Source organism: Rhipicephalus sanguineus, chromosome 11, assembly GCF_013339695.2.
Source record: "Rhipicephalus sanguineus isolate Rsan-2018 chromosome 11, BIME_Rsan_1.4, whole genome shotgun sequence".
NCBI lineage: Eukaryota > Metazoa > Arthropoda > Arachnida > Ixodida > Ixodidae > Rhipicephalus > Rhipicephalus sanguineus.
The window spans coordinates 78,102,151-78,124,634 of record NC_051186.1 but is presented as its reverse complement, the minus strand read 5'-3'; the positions used below and the strand labels follow the sequence as shown (position 1 = coordinate 78,124,634).

The following is a 22,484-nucleotide window of genomic DNA, read 5'->3' as shown; positions in this document are numbered from 1 at the left end:
TTACTTCGTTATAACCGATAACTTCGTTATATCGCATTCGTTATATCGAGGGTTTGAGTGTACAAGCAAACACGTTAGTCAGAGTGCAAGGTCCATGCTTGAGAACTTCTAAAAACGTCAATACTATGCACACAAGGCGCTTTAGTAACCGAAAAACTAAGGTTAAGTGTAGAACACAATTTGCGCAACCAGTGGGACATTCGGTACTACAGACCCGATAACGATTAGAACGTCCTCAGTGAAATCCGCTGCTCACCTACAGCGGCGAAATTTCGAGGTCGTACACACCCTAAAGCATCACTTACTACAACGAGTTGAAAGACCCACGAACCAGCCTCGAAGGACGACGCGTACACAGAGGGGGAAACTTTCACGAACACACACGCTGGGACTGACAACATCTTAATGAAACAGCAACTGCTCGAAGGAAAAACCCAATACGTACATGTAAGTACGAAGCACGCACGTCTTCCGAACCGTGTTGTTTCATTAAATGTTGGTAGCCGTCCCAGGAGTGTGATGCTCGTGAATTTCTCTTGTGTACGCCTCCTTCAAAGGCTGGTTCGTCGATCTTTCAAAATTATAAGCAGCAATAGTTCCAGACTATTCCACTGCAACGAGACTCCGTAAGCAAGAGTGTACGAGAGTCTCAGCACAGACAGCGTTTCGCGCGCAGCGCGTATAGTTTCACGGAATGCGAGCGACTGCTGCATGCCAACCGGGAAGTATTGAGTGCACTCAAGCGCGACTCGGCCGTCGAGGCCGAGGGGGGAGACGCACCGTCGAACACGACACGAAAGGTGGTAATGCCGCTGCTTGCAAAAGGAAACAGGGCCGCGTACGCCTGCCGGATTCCTTTTGCACGAAAACACGAAACAAGGCGCTCGCAAAGGGGCAAAACGTCGAATCCCACGACGCGCCGAGCCTGCACGCGGCTATTAAATATTATATTATTTGGTTTTGCTTTTTAAACAGACTATTTTACGTAAGACATATAGGCGTCGCCACCTTGGCAGTTAAGAGAAAGGCTTCATTTTTTTTTTTTTTTTTTTGTACATCGCGACGCGAACTGATAAGTTCAGGAGACGTCGAATGCATCAACCAAACCGTTTTCATGCGTATACGTCCAACGTAGCACTGTTCGTTTAGTTGTTCACCATACACAGCGGCGAAGTTAACACAGCCCAGTATGACGGCACTGAAACGCATCCGTAAAATAGTCTATAGCAATTTCACGGAGGTTCCAGACGAATTTTCGCCTCCTCCATTATGTCACGCATAAAGTATAAGCGCGACAACATCACGCCCCGAGAGTCCACACGTAAGGGTGACACCGTTGCTCTTGATCTGACAACGCGTATTCCTTCCTAACGGCCCCACCTTCCGGACGCTGGCTGTGAGATTCCCAAATGACAGACCTCCAGAAAAAAAGTGCCTTAATTCCTTCTTTCATGATCGGCACGCCGTGTTTCTAAAACCAACTGAAAACACGTCGTCTATAAAGTCATATACCTACACCACGCTGTCACGCCAAGTACCAGAAACACGCATAGGCGCGCGATCAGAGGTGTTGTTTGTGCAGCGGAAGAATATAAGAGAACGCTGGTTTCTCTCGCGGGTGCGACATGGAGTGTTTTAGCAGTTCCGATTTACCGTATACGGTAAAGTACGTAAAAATCGTACCGTCGTGATCGGCATGTAGCCGTTTAAAGACGATAGTCTTCTTGGATACTTAAAGGTCTGTCTTTCTGTTTGTCGGCACGTCACTCGATTTCAGCCACTCGGCCAAAGCTGAACCACTTGCCCAAGGGCCAGCCATCTTGAACGGCCTGACTAGGTTCATACTTGTGTACATTGTCGATCAAAAAGCAAACATTACGCATATCTGAGGCGCAACATCACTAGGTAAGTATTAGATGGTGTGTTCCTTTAATAGAAAATACATACATACGTAATTCTAAAGACCCTTGTTTCTTAAGCTGCGCTGAAAATGCGACTGCGCTGAAACTTGCCTTCCTCCATGGCCTCCTGCGCGAGCTCATTGTTGTGTTTCGGTTCGGTTCTGTATTGCACTGTACGAATGCCGTGGGGCTCCGCTCTGGCATTCCTGTTTTACCCAGGCGACGTGTAAATAAAAGAGTGTGTGGAGAGTACTCGTTGAGTGCGGACGTTTCTTCTGCTTCGGCGCTTCGCGCCAAACCGCGTGTTCGGGCTGGCTGGCGTCCCCGCGGTCGCGTTGGTCACCAGCCGGTCTTCGCCTGCTGCTGCGCCGGACTACCAGCCCGCAACACGCACTCATGTTTCGCGACGTATGCCAGCACGGCGTTCATATCTCACGCAGCGCCTCTTCTATCGTCTTTAAAGGACATTTGCAGCGAATGCACGCAGATACGCGGCCAATTTTTTAAAACGTTTTTAGTGGCGCTAGTTTCTCATTGCGTACAGTAACGCAAAGAGGTGATGGTCAAACTGGCTACCTACATGACATGCAGACTAAAAAGATACGTGCCGACCACGACGGTTATGGTATTTTCATCAAAGCTAAAACGCTGTACTGTATATAAAGTCTATAAAGGTCATATACCTGGCTATACCTATGCGCTGTCTGCATCTTCCGCCGCTGCACGCGAATTTACTCGGGCTTTCGCATAGATTACAGCCACCACGAAAAGTTGTGGTGCCCGTAGCAGTATGCCAAGATATTTGCGATACGCGGTAACGGGATTACACGGAATTTCACATTTAGCAAACAGTGTAACGTTCCCTGGTAATCACTGTACCTGCCGCGTAGAGTGAATCTTTGTTTAGCGAACTTACCGCCCGCAACATGCGAATCTCGAAAGACTGGGAGACAGATTGTATCGCCTTGCAGTATGGTCTACCAAAACAGACAGAACCACTAGCTTCCAATTAAGACACAATCGAATAGGAATAAAATGTTAAATATTTTAAGCAGAACGCCACTTCTCTGCCAATCAAATAGACTTTCGGAATTTTCTGTTTTTGTTTTAACAGTGTAGTGGCGGCTTACAACGAAACATGCCAGGAATTCCTAGCCAAGAAAGTTTTCACAATTAACACCCTTGCAAACAAACAAACAAAAAAGCACGCAAATTTGTTGGGTACTGATTACCCTGTACTCTGTGTGGTGCATTTATCGAGAAACATATTCGGCTTTTCCTATGAGGCAAGTATTAATTTCGGCATCATTCACAATGGTATGGCGCTTATGCATGGGCTGTATTACGGAATATAGTAAATTAACTAAATTTTCCAGCACCACTACAGGGCTGTAAAATAGGACAGGAAACGAAAATTCCTGCGGTGTTTAAAACAGCGTGGGCCTGCCGTGTTCCAGCCCCTGATAACAATAGTTATAATAATAATTGTTGGGGTTTCCCGTCCCAGAACCGGGATATGATGAGGGACGCCGTAGCGGAGGGCTCCGGAAGTTTTGCCCACCTGGAATTCTTAAAAGTGCGCCTAAATCTAAGCAGACGGGCCTCTAGCATCTTGCATCTATCAAAATGCGGTCGCCGCGGTCGGCATTCGATCCCACGACCTTCGGGTCAGAAGTCAAGCACCATAACCACTAGACCGCCGATAACACGAGCGACAAATAACTTAGGACAGAGCAAGAAGTCGGAGATTGCGCACAGCAAAAATTAACATAAATGCCACGTCTGTAAGCGACCCATACTATGAATGTTGAAGGTGCCTATTAAATGGCCATGCATGAAGTCATCAAATTTTAATTATGTACGAGCCCGAGATACAAGCAATGTACTGTTTCTTTCTGTTTTTTTTTTTTTTTCAAGGAACGCGTGAAGTTTTTCCGATGACTGTGACTTTGTATTTTTTGTAGCAAGTTTTCCTCAATACAAATGCCCTACTGCACAGTCATAAAATATAACCGTAATGGTACGATACAATTTCGGCGCTTACAATCGCGACCAACGATTCTTTATATAGCTAAGTGAGTCCTCCTTTGCTTCAAGATGGCATATATGGCAAGGTCCTTTTGCCGATTCCACAAAAGAAACCGAACATCAGACAGTAAGAAAACACTTTTCGAGGAGGAGTCCTACGAGTTCGTAGTTTCTTAATTTCTTATTTTTTTCCCCTTGTCCCACATTTGATCACAACGGGGCTAATAGCGTATTTTCTCGCATATAATCCGCAACACAAAACGGAAAAACGTGTTTAAAAAGTGGGGGTGCGGGTTATGCGCGAGAAAATACGGTATATACTGACAATACCGAGCGCGTATTGTATGAATAAGGTAAACTTAATTCATGTATAATCACTGTAACCTGCTCTAACCCAAAACTTGCATGACTAAATTACAAAATGTGAGCCCGTCGTCAATTTCTAAATAAAAGACGAGCTGTTGTCCTGCCAGCTGGCAATGACAGATCAAGCGCTCGGTCACAGCTAGCAGCGGCGCAAAAAACACTGACCGACCACGAATGCGGCGTGCCAACGCGTCACGAGACGGGAATCGGGCGCGGCAGACTGCTGATGCGACAACGCACGGCAGATACCGGCCTCCTCTCTGTTTATGACAGCAGGGCACCGACGAAGAGCTCGACACGTGAACCGTCTCTCGGGGTGAATATTACAATACGTGACACGAGTGATCTGCAGTGGCAGCAGAAGGTATCAACCACTCTTGGTTCTTACATCCTTCCCGTGATCCTCGGATCACGTAATTAAATGGACACATTAAGTCTGCTCACGACGGTAAGGCTTTCCCTTCAAAGCATTGAGTTCTACGGGAAATGGACGAATATTATGCGTAGCGAAAAAAAGAAAGTTCAGATCAATCTTCGCCTTCTCGAATTTCGCGCCGATATTTCGGTGTCGCCGTGTCATTGTGACGTCATGGGTTTCAAAGTGTTTCCTTCCAAGTGAATACTCCCGTCACGTGGGCATCAGCGAACTGCTTTGAGCTCCTTAAAGTAGTTAGACTGCGATGTACATATAGTTGTGGCCATGTCACACGGCATTTTTTCGTGCTCTGGACACCCGCGTTTACACGGCGCCACAAACTTTAAACACGGGGCGTTTCCGCGAAACGGCTGCGTGTTTTATACAGCGAGTTCTTGGTTCTGTTTTCAAGCCTATGTGTCGCGACGCGACTGCACAGAACTTGTCATACTGCCCCCAACCTGTGTCATCTACAGAGGAAGCTAAGCACGGCACTTTTTCGCAAATTTTGAGACAATAGTTGGCATTGCGTAGGTATAAGTTTCACTTCACAGACATAGCGCAGGCAAAAGGCACGACATCATCGTTCTGGTACTCGCCACGTCAATCGAAAACCAAACAAAGAAACAAAAAAGAATGACTCGTGGAAACTCTGTTACTAAATAGCATTATTTAGGACACTGCGGGCAGAGTGTCGGAACGGAACGAAAACCGAAAACAAAAAACGAAAAAAAACGATATTCTTGACCGGAACGAAAACGTAACCGAAACGTTATTTATTATTTCGTTCCGGAGTGAAACCAAAATTTTTTCAATCGTTTTTCGGTTCACGAGAAAATTTCGCAATCCGGAACAACTGAGCTCATGCAATGTGAGCATATCTCAGGGTATAATAGAACTTTTTGTTGGGCTAGTTGGTACATGCTTACTGAAAAACCAAAAAGACGCGTACCATCAAGGAAAAAAGTAAGGACAGGACAGAAAGGGCGTCAACTCGCAACTAACTTTATTCCCAGAACATCAGCATCATATATAACCACAGCGACCCTGCGCGCGCACATCGCCTCACAAGCTCGTCAAAAACCCGCGATAACAAGATTAACTAATCGAAAAATGAATCGATGAAACTAAATTCACCCCCACGCAGAGCAACAGATGTGTCACTAACACAGCATTCTTTCTTCTTTCTAATATAGTATGCTTCCATAATTTATAGTAGGGTATAGTATTAGCGCGTACCTCAGGCAGGAAATCCAAAGCAAAGATATGTTGAAATTGTGCAAAAAATGAGAACAGTGGCAACCAGAGATGTTTATATTAACGCAAGTGGACTTTTGCGCGCCTGTCAAGCAGGCCAAAGTGGAGAGGGCATTGTCGGCGCTGAAGTTTGTTACAGCGAAAGCTGTTATGAGATCACAACAGCCGATTTTGGCTCCATAGTTGTCCGCAGCTGCCGGTGTATGTGACCGCTATCGCGTGGTATAAGAAAAAATTAAATGAGAAACAAATTTCTAAGATCCGCGCCCTCTGCGTGGCAGTCGGGTCTTCCACCACAGTGTCACGTTGGTGCTTATAACTCCATCGCAAAAATACTCTACACAGGCGTCATGTCGGGCAAGGAATCGCGTTAACATATGTAATATAGCGTGGCAGAAGAGTAAAATAACAACCAGTCATCACACAATGCTAATAGCGCAAAAAGTGTGTGGTTTAATGCTTCCCACCAGTGTTACGGAGTTACCACTCCGGAATTGGAATGACTCCGGAATCTTCAACATTTTCGCGACCCCGCAATGGAATGGGGAGAACGCTCGGAAGAATGGAATGGGAATGGAATTAGGTCTTTTTCCGAAAATAGAGGACGTTTTCGTCTACGTGCTGTTCTTCAAGCTTCAAACGTTAGTAAGTCAGAGCCTCGCAAGTTAACACTAAAGCAGTATTTTTAAAATGGCTTAGCTGATTACAAGCACGGTACATTTATAAGCAACGCGCCTACTACAAACGGAGGCATAAGTTAGTGTACAAACAAATGCATTATCCCAGCAGATACCGAAGGGAGAAACAAATTACCCCTGCGCGTTGGTTCCCATTGATACCCCCACCCGAAAGTGGCGAATACTCTATGCACAGCCTGATCTTTATCTCACGAGCAGTTTAGTACCTGACACACGTAAATAACCTTTGCGACAAGGAAGACATTGCATACCTGCGCACAGGCGAACACAGAAAGTTCTCTTCACCCCATCCATGCTTGTGAGGCGCGCTTGAAAGCGTGAGTGCTGACGGGCAGTGCGGCCCAGTGTTCCGTATTCGATGCGAAGGCGCTTTTGTCAGCATAAAAATACGCTATGTCGTCATTTTAGCATTAACAGATTTAAGCTTAAACAATATTGAAACACCACCATTCGTTCAAACATGTTGACCACGCAAATACTATCGGTAGCGGGAGAACTGCCTCTATTGGAATTAGTAGGGTGGTTGTACTGCACGAGATATGTCACCAAGCTACTATTCCTCGACCTTGGCAACGTGTTTTGCGTACTTTTGCAGTTCTTCATGCATTTGATGACATCAGCTTTATGGGGCGTTCATTCTTAACTCGATAAAACTATCAAGATGCCTTTCCTACGTCGACGAATTACAGGAATGAAATCGGAGTGCCAGGCCATTCCTTGAGTGCCAATGGGCTAAGTTTTTTTCATTCCGAGGAATTGAAAGGAATGGAAGTGTGGCAAGTTCTAATTCCCCGGAATGGATTGGAATCGAATGGAGGTGCCCATTCCTTAACACTCCTTCCCACCCACTGCAAAGTGCTCAGCCATAATTCTTCATAATCAGCCACAGCACAAAGTGCAGATAATGCCTTACAGATGTGTAACGGGTACCGCGATTCTCCGAAGAATGAAGAAAAATGGCATAGTGGGAACTTCGCTACTTCAGAAAAAATTGCGACGATTTATGACGTAGTGGGTACGTTGCATGTTTATTTGTATTAGTTGCCCCAAGAGATAACAACGGGCTCTACAAAGCCCGCTCTTCTAGCTTTTGCTGTGACTCGCTGTGACACCGGTGTACACTCAATGACGTGCTGCTTCTGAGATCGTGCTCACTCCCTTGACACAAAGAATTAAGCCAACTAAAAAAATTCGTATTTTTCTTGTGATAAAATAAATACTACGACTTTGAAATGAATACTGGTTTGTGCTAGTTGGTAGGAATACGTGGTACAGTCACTTCCGCTCCTCTGAAGAACGTGTTTTACCCTTGTCCCACTTTCTTAAAGGGACACTAAAGAGAAACAATGAATTGGTTTAGATTGATAAATTGTGCTCGGAGAACTCTTGTGTAGTTTATTTCACCACCATAGGTTTATTATTAGAGGAGAAAACCAAGTTCAATGTTTCATTTTTAAATTTCGCGCCCAACTTTGTAATTCGTGACGTAAAACATTTCAAAGAGCATTTAACGTATTTTGGCGCCACTGGCCCGACAAAATTTCCACAAAATCGTTATGTCAAGTCTCTGGCCCCCTCAGAGGACAATGTACTTCGATTTAACCGCGGTTCGGAACTACGTGGGCCCAAGCAGGCGCCGTCAAAAATACGTGACGTCACGGTAAATGGTGCGGGAATTTCAAGGTGGTGTCATTACCTGTATTCTTTTTGCGAGTTTTCCAAGCGTCTTCTCGCAGCAAGCGTGGTGTTTTTCGTATCGTGGAAGACTACTTTATTAATGCAAGAAAAGTCGTTTTGCTCTTTAGTGTCCCTTTAAGAGGAGAGCAAGTAACTACATCACAAATCCAATGTTTTTTTTAATGATTGCTTTACCTTTTTCATACTTTCTTTTTTATACAAAGAAAAAAAAACCGTTACGAACCGTTACGGAACGTTTTTTTTTTTCGTTCCGGAACAGAAACGAAACGGAACTTTTTGCGGTGAAACGAAACTAAAACCGAAACGAAAAACATTTCGTTCCGACACCCTGACTGCGGGTATGAGCAGTATACGCTACATAGGGTTCAGAGATTTGGTATCTTCATTTAAAACCTGACCGAAAGTGAGACATGTAACGTCAGTTGGGCTTTAACGCTACACGCGGAATGCTACTTTCCCGGTGCAGTTGCTATGTGTGCACTGTATACTGTTACACCAAAGCGCGCGCTTGCACCTTCGGTGCAAGTTGCTACTGATATCTGCTGCCGTGCCTCGAAGAACAAAGGGGTCCCCAGACGGCGGGCGTGAAAACCCAAATGCAGCGGCGAGTAAAACGGGGCGGCTGCTGCCGCCCAGCAGAACGGGAAAACAATGGCGGGGCCTCGAGTCAGCGGCGCGCACAATGCAGACCGATTACGTGCGGGATAAAGGGGGCGCCTTTTGTTTGCAATGCCGCCAAAAATGCACGCGCCACGTAGCTCGAAACGGATAAGACTACCTCGGCTTGGCGGAACGGAAAAGCCGAACACACTACGTCACACAAATCGCACTGCGCACAATAAAAACTCTACTAACAGAGGCCTAGCCAACGCATGTTAGGGAACGCAAACTGATCGGGTCGTAATCTAATCACCTCTGGTCATCGTTTCGTAAAATGCGTCAGGTGCAACGTAACCCTGTTTCTGTTCGTACAGCTTAGGCGGCGAACTTTGTGATGACGTCGTTAAAACTGCCCGTTAGATAAGCGTCATAATTCTGGTGCTTCGTATCAACGGTAATCGTTTTAGTGCGCGCATCTGCATCTCTTTCTGTGATCTGAAGACATTGCCGACATGGGCGTAGTCAGAGGACGGGAGAGCTCAAACACCTCCAGAGAGAGAGAGAGAGAGAGAGAGAGAGAGAGTGTGTGTGTGTGTGTGTGTGTGTGTGTGTGTGTGTGTGTGTGTGTGTGTGTGTGTGTGTGTGTGTGTGTGTGTGTGTGTGTGTGTGTGTGTGTGTGTGTGTGTGTGTGTGTGTGTGTGTGTGTTTAATAACACGCAAACTTTCACGAACGTACATAAAAGCGGTCGCACCTGGAACAATATCTTTGCTACGCCCCCGATCGCCGACCACTTTTCCAAGCGGAAGGTTTTGTTCGCGAGTCTTTCTATCGGCAACGTAACGTGTTATCTCGGCCTCTCTCTGTTTTACTGCCCCAGTCTTCACGCTCAAATAAAACGACACCGGCTAAGCTGAGTGGGGTCTTCCGCTTGGGTGACGCCCGTGAAGCCGAGAGAGAGCCGCTGCACCAGACGTCGTTCCTCAATTCTTCGGGCAGCGACTGCCAGCGCCAGCACAATGGCGCGCTGTCGCGGGTCGCTCGAGCGTGAGCCCAAGGCCGCAAGCCAAAAGAGAGGCACGTCGACGTCAGCCCGGCAAGGGCCACCGGAAGAGGGCTGGCACAACACAGGCCAGCCGCGATGAGGTTACAACGCCAGGAGACACATAGAGACTGGAGTTCAATGTAGCACGGTAAACAAGCCGCCGCTGTATGCGGATTATGCGGACGCCTTACCGAAGGTTACCGCTGCACACAATCCTCTCGTGCCAGTTGCTGGCACTGCGTGCACGCCGTCCGGCCGATAAGTCACTCGCGAGGCGAAAAGGACGGCGATAAACACTCGTGGACGCTGCGCGTAACACGGCGAGTTAGCCCTAACAAAACAAGGCTCGGTCAAGGACGATATGTTACGCCAACGGAGAAATCTCCCAGGGGCATCTAGAAGGGCTACTCGAGGAAGCAAAGGCACGTGTGGCTTATAACTATGCTGGTATCTGCAAGCATGCGACATCAAATCGACACCCGATGCGTGCTGTGGCATGTCCGTGTGATGGGATTGTCTGAAGCACTGGATCCAAAGCTACCGGTTGCCTATCAACCATAGGCGTGCGCAGGGTTTCCCTTCAGGGGGGGGGGGGGGGGGGTTCGTCGCAGTGCCCCTCCCCCAGAAGACCAGAATAGTCCAGAACAATTGCAGAAAAAAGTACTCAGTTTTAAGCTTAATGATCTTTAAAAATAAGATATCCTGAGAAATCTTTGTTTTTTCAAGGAAGAAAAGCGAAGTATTAGCCCCTATTCTAGAGTGCTTGGTTTGATTTTAAAAACTTCAAATGGCATTTCTCTTTGAAAAGGGCAACAAATGACGAGGAAGCACTAACTACAAGAGGCTACAACCTGTGCCAGCAAGTTATGCCCCTTAAAGAAAGAAAGACAGTGTTGCTGCAGCAGCCAATAAAAAAGCCAAGCGCATCCCCGCATAAACGTAGACCCCTGCCTGATCTCGATGTTCACGGAAAGATAAAACATACTATCGTGAACAATGAGGAGAAACTTGCCAATGTCCATTATCTGATGTTACAAAACAAACAGCCACTCATTAGGAGACGCTATCGCATGACCGTTGCATGGTCAGATCTAAAACTTACGCCTGCACCATGCTCAAAAAGCCAGGAAGTGTGCTCACATTCGCAAAGCTTTTTAAACAACACAGGATCACACTGTGAATTTAATACACACTCTGCAGGAGATTGGCAGGCAGTGTGCAATTTGCAGGCGACTCTTAAATGTCAAATACGATGAAATATGTCTAAGCCCTTAAAAAGGCTACGCTTAAAGTGTAGACAATGGAGTGTGATGAACAGAAGAGTGTAGAAAGCACAGTGTAATAAGAAGGATGCAAGAAAAATCAATCGGGTATAAGCTGTGTAGTATCTCTTATCCCTCATTTAAAAACACAAACGGGATACATAGCCTCATATGCTGAGGATGTGTTCGTGCTAAAATCAGATGACTTGACGATAGTGCAAGGGATCGAAGAAATTCACGTTTCCCCAAATAGAGCACAGCGTGTTGAGCCCAATTCAAACCTTAATCACAACTGCACCTGAGGTTTCATGAGCAATAAAAATGAAACAATATTTCACACAATTTGGCTCCAGACAAACCCTAGCTCCTGTGGTTTTCCATTCTGGTAGCATAAACTCAGAACCGACTTTTCTCTTGGATAATGTTTCACAATATGCTTGCACCGAAAGGAAACATTATAGTAAACAATCTAGCTAGCAATGTATTCAAATTGCAGTGGCACAATAGTGAGTGCTAAGCTCTACTGTGATTTCATAGACCTTTCAGTGCAGCTTCTGAAGCAGCTAATACCTTTCTTTGGAGCAAAAAATGAACATTTCGAGCAGTTACCAGTCACATTTTCAGATGTAAATATTCAAGTCTCTAAGCTGGAACAGTAGTACCATTATTAATGAAATTGGCACATTAGAGAGTTTTAGTGGCGGGGCCCCAAAGCAGCTTGCATTCTTTTGTATCCTCTGTGGATGCGGCTGCGAGCACACAGGAACACAATATGTACGCAAGCCGCTTTGGAGCCTCGACACAAACTCTCTAGTACAGACATATGCAATGATGTCAATTTCACAGAAGATGAAATTGACCTGCCGCTTCTAGCTTTTCGACAAACAGCCCTTAGTTTCTACAGTTCCATGACGTCAGGCCACCTAATATTTCCGAAAGTACATTTCACATTTTTATTTCAGCGAGGCTTTCCCGGATGCTTTAGTTACAGTACTGGAAGTGTGACCTATGTAAGTTTTCCATACATTCTTTTTACTATCGAAAAGAGTTATTGTCTTGACGTTTGTGATTTCAGTACAAGCTAGGCGTTTGAGCTGTGTGGCGAAGTACCTGCTGTCACACGTTACAAGAGAAAATTGTTAGCCTCTGGGCTCTTGCACGGTTAATAAAATACCTCACAGCGGTTAATAAACATGCGGTAAATAAAATACAAAGTTTAACTATTAACCGGTCCTTTGTGTTCGTAACCTAGGCCGTGCTCTACTAAATTTGCAGTAATCAAAAGCTTCGCATTCAATCTTGACATGTTTCTTAACACGAACTTTCGTTGGAGTTGAGTTGCAGAACCACAATCAGATACTGTGATGCCGTGCTTTCAGGGCAATATCGCAAAGGCCATGCAAGTGGGTGGAATTATTGATAAATCCTGACCGCAAGCAAATGGTTGAGGCTCGCACATACGTGACCTGTTCACAACGAGAGCGCAAGCCAAACCAATGACATGTGGCAGAAATTTCAGTTGCCGGATTAGAATGGGTACAAAATCCCAGGACTGGAATAACCACAGGGGGCGGGCTACTTGCTGTAGTGCATTGCGAATTAGCTCTAAATGCACTGCATGCATTTAGGAGCCTGAGGTCAGGCACCGGCAGATACCTTCCTACTTCAACTATGCAAACTACAACACGATAAAACGTAGAACCGTACAGTCAAACATAATAGAGCAGAAACAATGCGATGTATTACCATACTGGTGACAACGAAACGTACCAGTGGATAAAACTGCATAAAGTGAAAAGGACGGTGAGTGCAAAACTTTTGCTGAGTCCCTCCACGCTGCGAGGCACGTTGCTTTCGTTCTACAATGGCAGCTATCTTGACGGCAAGCAAAACCAATCTTTGGTGGTTCGCGTTGGTTGGCATTTGACGTGAGTAGCTCAGCTTAACCACAGCACAACCAAGAATACTGTGACAACTGCGCAGTCTGCCATTTTCTGCTGCTGATATTGTGGCGTCAACGAACATGCTCGTTGACAAGTGTTGTGTCTTCAGTAGAACATGATTGCCTTCACATGTTATGCCTTTTAAAGTGCATTCATTTACATAAAGAATGAACAGATAGCCATGGATGTCTGTAATAATTACTTATTCGTACAGAACCCCAGGCCATGCCAACATGTTCGCTCTTGCAGAAGGGGCATCAAAAAGGTAATAATGCAACAACCGCAGGTACAGTTAACAGCTGTGAATCGCAAGCCCCGAAAGCTATTAGAAAAATGCACCATGACGTTACAATGACCAACTGGTTATCGGGGTCGAAATATACCCCAAGTTATTACACCTACTGCACAAACGTAGAGCAATAGAGTTGTAGTACGAAAAAGCAATCAGGCCCAAAAAATAGTGCTTGCATTACTGTGATACACAAAAAGAAGAGGCACTGGTATAAGGAAAACAAAAAAGATAAAGAAAGCGCTACATATTACGACATTACTGCATCAACTGAACCGCTGTTATGAAGCATACACTGTGGCAATGCACACCAACCTGTAATAGTACGAGGGAAAAAACGCCTTCAATGCGATAGCCCATATTCTAAATAGTGTCATCGATATGGCGTGACGATTTCGATTGACCCTCGTTCCACTGAGGCTAGCATGCCTAACTTCCAGTAACTTTAACTTATACACATTTGGTAGCTTCATTCTGAATGTCTTTCACATGCGAACTTTTGTACTTATTGAGTAGAGTGGCAGCAGCACGCTGTCAGCTGCCCCAAAGCACTGTGACTTTCGGAGAAACTGATCAGCAAAAGCAGATGACGCTGCCGCCTATTCTAGCAGCTGAGAATTTTTGGCTGAGTCACCCAGAAGGTTGAAGTGTTAAATACAATAGTAAAAAATGAACAGATGTAGTTAAAACATGCTCCTCTTAAGCAGTAGTCAGAATGAACACGACTGACTGATGGGGCCGCACATCGGAATGCAACAATAGAATTACAAAGCTTGCCACAGTGGAGGACTTTACATAATTTACATAAATGATAGCCGCTCGGAGTTCTTAACAGGCACCTAATACACGGTACACTGTACTAACACCATAAGCAAGCAGCCGCAATAGCTGGGTGAACCTTTGCGATTTCACTGAAATTGTCTAAAAATGACCTTATGATACGAAATACGTCTTCTGATCAGTTATAGTACTCTATAGATTACAGATGAATGTTTAAGGATGTATTTAAAGATTTTTTTAGCTAACATTCCTATATGCTAATACTATTCCACTTAAGAGTTATGCACTACAGGCGATAGCTATCAAAAAGTGAGCTCAAAGCACTTATTGACGTATCGTGTCTAGTGATATCTATGCAAATACTGCATTAAGTGGCGCTTCACCCAATATCCAGCAATTTGAAGCTACTGCAGTAGTGATTCCCCAATCATTAAACTTGCATACATTAGCTGTGATGGTTCAACGACAACGGTTATTTCAGCAAACATCACTTCACGGCGTTTCGGGGCGTAAAACGTAAGAAACGACTACCACACAAATGTAGTACGCACGAATACATGAGGAGGGCATGCTGTTTTCATTGAAACAATTAAAACGGGCGCCTGAGGTTCGAAAAATACAAGTGATGCACGAAGAGCTTGCTCAAAATACCAGCTTTTCTTTGTGGAACTCGGTTGTCTTGTAAATGAGAACAAAACGTTTGGATGTGCAATGCTGGAATGAATCGCAAATTGGTTGGAAATCGGCTCCTAAACTTATGACGAAGGAGAACTTGCGTTTGGCCTAGTTTGGCCTAGAAGCGAACGCACAAAAGTACGCATTGAAGTGTCATATGTAGCTCATTCCCAAAGCGTTCCCATGCGATCGCCATTTCCGTAAACGGCCCCACGCACCCATTGAACATGGATGTATGGTGTAGATCTCAATGCCGTAGACGTAAGGCATCGTGAATAACCGCTCTACGCAGAAAGGTAGACCGAATGAGTGTCAAGGGTAATTGACAAACGCCGATCACGCAGCATTCACGGCGTCGGCCCGCCATGATCAGCTGTTCGCCGCGAAAGCAGCAACACAACACACGACTCGTGTGAAAGACTGCGCTGCCAGTCTCAAGCAAGTTGCGAACAAAACGGCAGGTGACCCCCGGCGCTTGACCAGTCTGGGAAACTCGATGGGCAAGGGGAAGGAAAAACGGTAGAACAATGACGCGCAAGAGTGGGAGAAAGAACGAACAACACAACGGTCGCCAGGCTCACACGGCGACGTCTCAAAAAGCCACGTCCAAACGCGTAGCGAACGAGAGGGTTACCGCGAGTAACTTCTCCATTCATCCCGAAAGTGCGATCACATTAAACCGGACACACCTCAATGTTGACAGCCACTATGGGCTGTCGCTTTTTTTTCTTTTCTTCCGGTCAGTTCTCGTACTTGGCTGGAGCGGCAGCGCGTGAGTCATGCGAGCCTCGCCCGAGAAACGGCTCGCCGTAGGCACACGATCGAGCGGCCATGTGGCGGTGTTCCGAAGATCGCCACACGGAAAGCTCGATCGTCTCTGATCGAATGCGGCGCTGCGAACGAGACCACGACTACGGTGAAGGGAGCAGTCGGTCGAACCAACGTGCACCTTCGCACCACGGCTCAAAGAGCCGCGCTTCAACTTCTACCCACCATCGGCGTCTCGGCTCGAACGCATCTACGTAGACGATTCTGGGCGGCGATCGTACTCACCGGCTAGGGAGCGCCGGCGTCCGTCCAGATGACAGCGGGGTGGCGGCGGCGGCCGATGTCGAGGCGTAAGCCTAAAGGCCTCCTCTCACGGCAATCCACAGCGCGGCGTTTTCTTGTGCTCCGCTAGCCGCCCAGAAAAAAAAAGCACGGCGGCGACGTTTCGAGCACACACACCCGCACGAAAACGCGCACGATGAAACGAGCACTTTTTTTTCCTTTCGGGTCGGTTGATTTCTTCCTCCGTTTCACAAACGGCGAGGGCGAACCGAGTTGCACCTGCCCTTCGGTACAGAGACCATCGCAGCCAGCGACGACGACGGGGTGAGCTAAAAGCAATAAAAAATACAAAATCTCCCTACGGCCTTCGTCAATATGGCGGCGCACACTGTATGACGTCGCCAGTGGCCACTGACTGCGGTACGAGCCGCTTTGAGCAACTCCCTTCGCTGCAGGACGCGTCGCGCCATCTCTCAGGTATGGAGAGAAGCGCCCGCAAAGGACATCGAACTTGGCGAAGAAGGAAACTTTTTCGGGCAAGTGCGGTCAAAGGTTCCTGGTGCGCGAATTGCGGCCAGAGCCTTTACCGGGAAATTAAAGGCAGCATGGATTTACTACAATGGGAAATCGCGGTTCACTAGGCAAACGAGTACGACGACTTCCAAGCCAAATTATACATTTTTTTCCCCCTCAACCTGCGGGATCGAGTCATCGTGTATGTGGCGCAGCCAGAGGGGTTCAAACCCCTCCTCCCCTCTCCCCGAAAATTTTTAATTTTGCGTGTGTATAGATACACGCACACATACAAAGGCATGCACTAACATACATGAGGTATACATGAAGTATGGTTAAACCCACCCCTCCCCCTCCGAAAAATAAGATGCTGGCTACGTTGCTGGTATAATAAATAGCAATATAAAGAACTCCTGGTTCAAAACCGCGGTAGGTGTAGCCCCACGCTTGTAGGAGTTATCAACGTAAACTTGTAAACGTCCTTGTGCAACACGTGGTTCGACAGATATGTTTAGTACCCAGCCACAGCCTAAATACCAATAACATTATATATTATTTGTCTTTATGTGGGTAACTAAAGAGAAAGGTGGTGCTACCCACAAGGAGAAAATAGTATAAAGCGATGGTTGTATTTAAGCACACTAGTGCCAACCTAAAGCATTGTTGGATGTTGTGCCAGCATAGGATACGTTGTGTACTGTGCACAAAAAATATGCGCTGAATGAGATCTAAGCAGTGTAAATATAATAAAACAGCGTGCTCATTATGCGGCCAAAGTAATCGCCAAAAAAAAAAAAAAAAAAATATGTTGTCAGAAGTGGGATTCGAACCCACGCCCGGAAGACCGGACTGCGACCTGAACGCAGCGCCTTGGACCGCTCGGCCATCCTGACAGACGCCTCCTCTGTGTTTTTTACAGCATAAGTTTCTTGTCCGCCTCAAAAAACTTTTTCTTTGCTTTATATGTAAATGCATTGCATAGTGTCCACGCATTATTACGTTATACTTTAAGTAGAGCCGTTCTCACGGGACAATTCTTTTCGTTGCACTCGAGGAGTCCAGCTCATGCTCAATCACACCAGTTGCGAGACCCCACCCCCCATAGGCCAAAATTCAAACTGGTCATTGGCCGGGGTCAGCTGATTGTCGCGTCATCTGTTAACCGAAAAACAAACTAATAAACACTTGTTGGGTGCGGAGTCGAGCAGCTGGCGAGAAGCGCACGCAGGCCGGCGCCGCGGCTTCTTAGTGTTTTGCATTGACGCTCCCAGATGCCGCGACAATTCGCAGGCCCCAAAATAATCAGCGAGAGGCACACTCGGCTTTCGAAACTGGTATGATTAAAGAACTCTGATAGATATTACATCACCTTCACTGACTACACGATTGCAGCTAGCGTAGAAATGTGCCGTTTTTTATTCCGTTCAGAACAAAATGTAGCTTCACCCACCTACACGAAGCACTCTTTTATAACACAAGTGCATCTTGAAGGTCACACTCAAGTTTCGAGTAGTGTAGCTAGCAGACGACAGAGGAACGGGCGGGTACACTCTAACCGTGGGGCGGGCAGGGCAATGCAAACGTGCGGCGCCATTTTTGTCTGCCACTGACGGAGCTTTACTCTATGCTTTGGCTACGAAGTTCGAATGGAGGACGACAGCAAAGTGTTGGCACACCATGCGTCACACCAACACTTTGCTAAATAATCTAAATAGCGATATAAAACCCGTCAAAGACACCTACTTAGAGGAACTGTTCTATCGGTTGCGCAATTAAAAAAAAAGCTAGAAAGAAAGTGGGAACCAGCAAGCAATCAGGCAGGATGAACAAAAATGGCCAATCTCACAGCCTGGACGACAGCGGAAAACATCCGATTAGTTGATGGTATGAATAGGCATTTCATAAAAGCGGGCGCTTACCCTCTTAGGTCAGAAAGCCGTAGAAGTGATAATGAAGGTATAATCGAGGTCAGTGAAATTCATCTTCAAAAGTGCGCTTAGTGATGGCTGACATGTGATGGCTAACAGCGGCTGAGGTAGAGTTTGCGAAAATTACAAGATAATTTTTTATTCGATCTTGCTTCTTCGAATCGCGTTTCCTCCTACCTTCCTTTTTCACCTTTTCCTTTCTTTCACCCCCCCCCCCGCGCATTATCGCCCTGCCCCTTCTGTCTTTTTATGCATGATCATCTGCGCATGCTCGTTTGACACACCCCTTTCTACCCTACTAGCACGCAATGTTGCCACAACGTTGAAGCAACGTTCTGAATGTTGCGGCAACGTTGTGTCAACATTTGGTGCTACTATGGTAGGGGCTACGTTCTTTTAGACAATAAACCAGATGGTAGTTTGCGTTCGTTGCATTATGTCCTGTACTTTTTCGTTTGTGTCTGTGTTCTTCACAAAGCGCTATTTTGGAGATGAATCAACACCAACTAGCCCACCTTATAGCACTCCTCAGTGAAATTGTTTTCTTGGAGCCACAGATACCATCGATGCAGTATATCAGTAACAAAAAAGCTGAAAATCCAGTAATACATGTCTCGCACGAGATCTGCGAAGCGCACTAGCATACTTACTGAATTGAATATTACCTGGGGGAATATTAGAATTGAAAATAGCCCAAGATACACCGATACGCAGAGGTGGGGATCAAGGGCAATTTCATAATTTTCGAACTAGTTGGTTACGGCGAATTAATAACATTTCCCTCCCCCCTCCCCCTCCCCCCGCACACAAGGTATTTACGGAGAGTCAATAAGGTCCCATTCTGGTGCGTCCTTATGAGTGATTCTCTTGCGAGCACGAAAAATATCTTCTTTGCAAGTCGACCCTCGACCAAGCTTGTGGATTGCGGCCTATGACCTCGATAACATTTCTGCAACAAAGTTATTACCGTGCATCGCAACATTTATGATGTGTCTTGATGATAGTACGTGATTTTATATTACTTGTGCCTGACCATCTGTTTGCCTATTGATATATACGCAGTCAAGCCCCAAACAAAGATGCGCATATGCATGCACCTTTTATAAAACTTGAGCTGGGCATTTCTCAACAAAAGAAAATCACCAAATATACATGACCAGAATGCATATGCACGAAGGTTAAAGGAATATATATATATATATATATATATATATATATATATATATATATATATATATATATATATAGTAGTGGGAAAAGAATCACGCAGATCCCGATAGAAAAAGGAATGAAGACAGAGACTACGACTTTCGTTGGTTTGGTACTGTGGTTTTTCACTAACGTTTCGTCTGGTGGACCAGCGTTGACAGTGTGGTCCACCAGACGAAACGTTAGTGAAAATAAAATACACAGTGCCAAACCACGAAAGTCGTAGTCTCTTTCTTCATTCCTTATATATATATATATATATATTTTGTAAAGGTGTTTATTGACGGCGCGATTGACGGCGACGATGCACAGAGACGACAGACGACGGAGCGCAACCTCGCAGACTCACGAGCACGAGCACGAGGGGCGTGCTCCCCGAGAAGAGGCGAAGAGGGCGACCCACTAGAAGGTGCTCGAGAGGACGGCCCATTACAGTGTCCAATGCTTCTCTACAATTACCCCGGGTACGAAAAGGGGAGTCCTCTGGCGACCTAACAGCTGGTCACTATGAGCGGGTCATGGTAGGGCTTGAGGCGCTCCACGTTGACAATGTCGCGCCCTCGACGGCGCATGTCCGAAGATGGTTCAATGGGTTCAATCAGGTAGTTGACCGGGGATGTGCGTTCGACGACACGGTAGGGGCCTTCGTATTTGGGCTGTAGTTTGGAAGAGAGGCCAGTTGCAATGGTAGGGACCGAGAGCCATACGAGCGCTCCAGGTAGGAACGTGGGTGCAGAAGAGTTGGTCTCACCGCGGATGCTCTTCTGCCGCTCTTGGTCATGCGTAGTAAAGGTTCTGGCAAGCTCGCGACACTCCTCAGCAAGTCTGGCTGTGGCAGAAATAGGCGCACACTCAGATCGATCCGGCTTGTATGGAAGGATTGTGTCGATGGTGTGCGACGGGTGCCTGCCATACAATAAGAAAAATGGTGAGAAACCAGTGGTGCTTTGAGGTGCGGTATTGTAGGCGTAGGTGACGAAAGGCAGAATGGAATCCCAATTTGTGTGATCGGCGGCGACGTACATCGAGAGCATGTCGCCGAGCGTGCGGTTAAAGCGTTCCGTGAGCCCATTCGTCTGTGGGTGGTAAGCAGTAGTTTTGCGGTGAACAACGTTGCACTCTTTGAGGATGGCTTCGACGACTTCCGACAGGAAGACACGGCCTCGATCGCTCAGCAGCTCCTGGGGTGGACCGTGGCGCAGCATGAACCGGCGGAGCAGGAAGGAGGCTACATCGCGCGCTGTAGCCGCTGGGAGGGCGGCAGTTTCGGCGTATCGCGTAAGGTGGTCTACAGCGACGATAGCCCAGCGGTTACCAGCCGACGTCAGAGGAAGTGGCCCATACAAATCGATGCCAACGCGCCCAAACGGTCGGTCAGGGCAAGGTAGAGGTTGCAGACCCACCGGCGACAGGTGCGTTGAAGTTTTGCGGCGCTGACAATCGATGCAGGAGCGAACGAACTTCTGCACGTAGCGGTACATGCCTCGCCAAAAGTACCGTTGGCGAATGCGGTGGTATGTTTTCGATACACCAGAGTGCGCACACTGCGGATCAGCGTGGAACGATTCGCATATGTCAGAACGCAGACTGCGGGGTATTACTAGCAGCCACTGGCGGCCGTCTGCGTTGTAATTGCGTCGGTGAAGGAGGTCGTCGCGAATGGCGAAATGGTGGGCTTGACGACGCAACGCGCGAGTGGATGGTGTTGCCGATGGATCGTGAGCAAGTCTATCAGTGAAGCGATCCATTCATCCTTCCGCTGTTCGGTAGAAATAGTGTGAATGTCGATGGAAGAAACGGCATTGTGAGACATTGAGCTGTGGGTATTGTCGTCAGGCAAGGGGGAGCGCGAGAGTGCGTCGGCGTCAGCATGCTGGCGTCCGTTGCGGTACAGCACGCGGATATCGTAGTCCTGCAGGCGAAGTGCCCAGCGGGCGAGGCGGCCTGATGGATCCTTCAATGATGACAACCAGCAGAGTGCATGGTGGTCGGTGATGACATCAAATGGGCGACCATACAAATAAGGTCGGAACTTCGTAAGGGCCCAGATGATCGCCAGGCATTCCTTTTCGGTGACGGTGTAATTGGTCTCGGCTTTGGTGAGCGTACGACTTGCATATGCCACGACATATTCAGGGAACCCTGCTTTGCGCTGCGCAAGGACAGCGCCAAGGCCAACACCGCTGGCGTCTGTGTGTACCTCTGTAGGGGCCGTAGGGTCGCAGTGGCGTAGTATGGGAGGCGATGTCAACAAACGACGGAGCTTCGCGAAAGCGTCGTCGCACTCTGACGACCACGAATTGAGGGGCCCGTTACTTCCGAGGAGCTTCGTCAGCGGTGATATGATAGTCGCAAAATTTCGAATGAAGCGCCGAAAGTAGGAACACAGTCCTACGAAACTGCGCAGTTCTTTGACGGACGTAGGTTTGGGGAACTCGGTCACGGCCCGAAGCTTGGCTGGATCAGGGAGAATGCCGTCCTTGGACACGACGTAACCGAGTATGGTCAGCTGCCGTGCTGCAAATCGGCACTTTTTTAGATTCAGTTGTAGACCGGCGTCGCTCAAACGCGTCAAAACATGCCGCAGGCGTTGAAGATGCGTGGAGAAGTCCGGAGCGAAAACAACGACGTCGTCGAGGTAGCACAAACATGTGTGCCATTTCAGGTTGCGCAGAACGGTATCCATCATGCGCTCAAAGGTCGCGGGCGCATTACACAGCCCAAATGGCATGACGTTGAATTCGTACAAGCCGTCGGGCGTGACAAAGGCGGTCTTCGGTCGAGCGTCATCAGCCATAGGTACTTGCCAGTACCCTGAGCGCAAATCGA

At 47.1% G+C, this 22,484-nt stretch overlaps 1 non-coding gene across 1 annotated transcript; it reads right to left on the bottom strand.

Annotated features, from left to right (window-relative positions):
• Nucleotides 1-17,327: 17,327 nt before the first annotated feature.
• Nucleotides 17,328-17,411, bottom strand: Trnal-cag (transfer RNA leucine (anticodon CAG)). Its single transcript has one exon. It is a non-coding gene; the product is annotated as a tRNA-Leu (tRNA).
• Nucleotides 17,412-22,484: the final 5,073 nt, after the last annotated feature.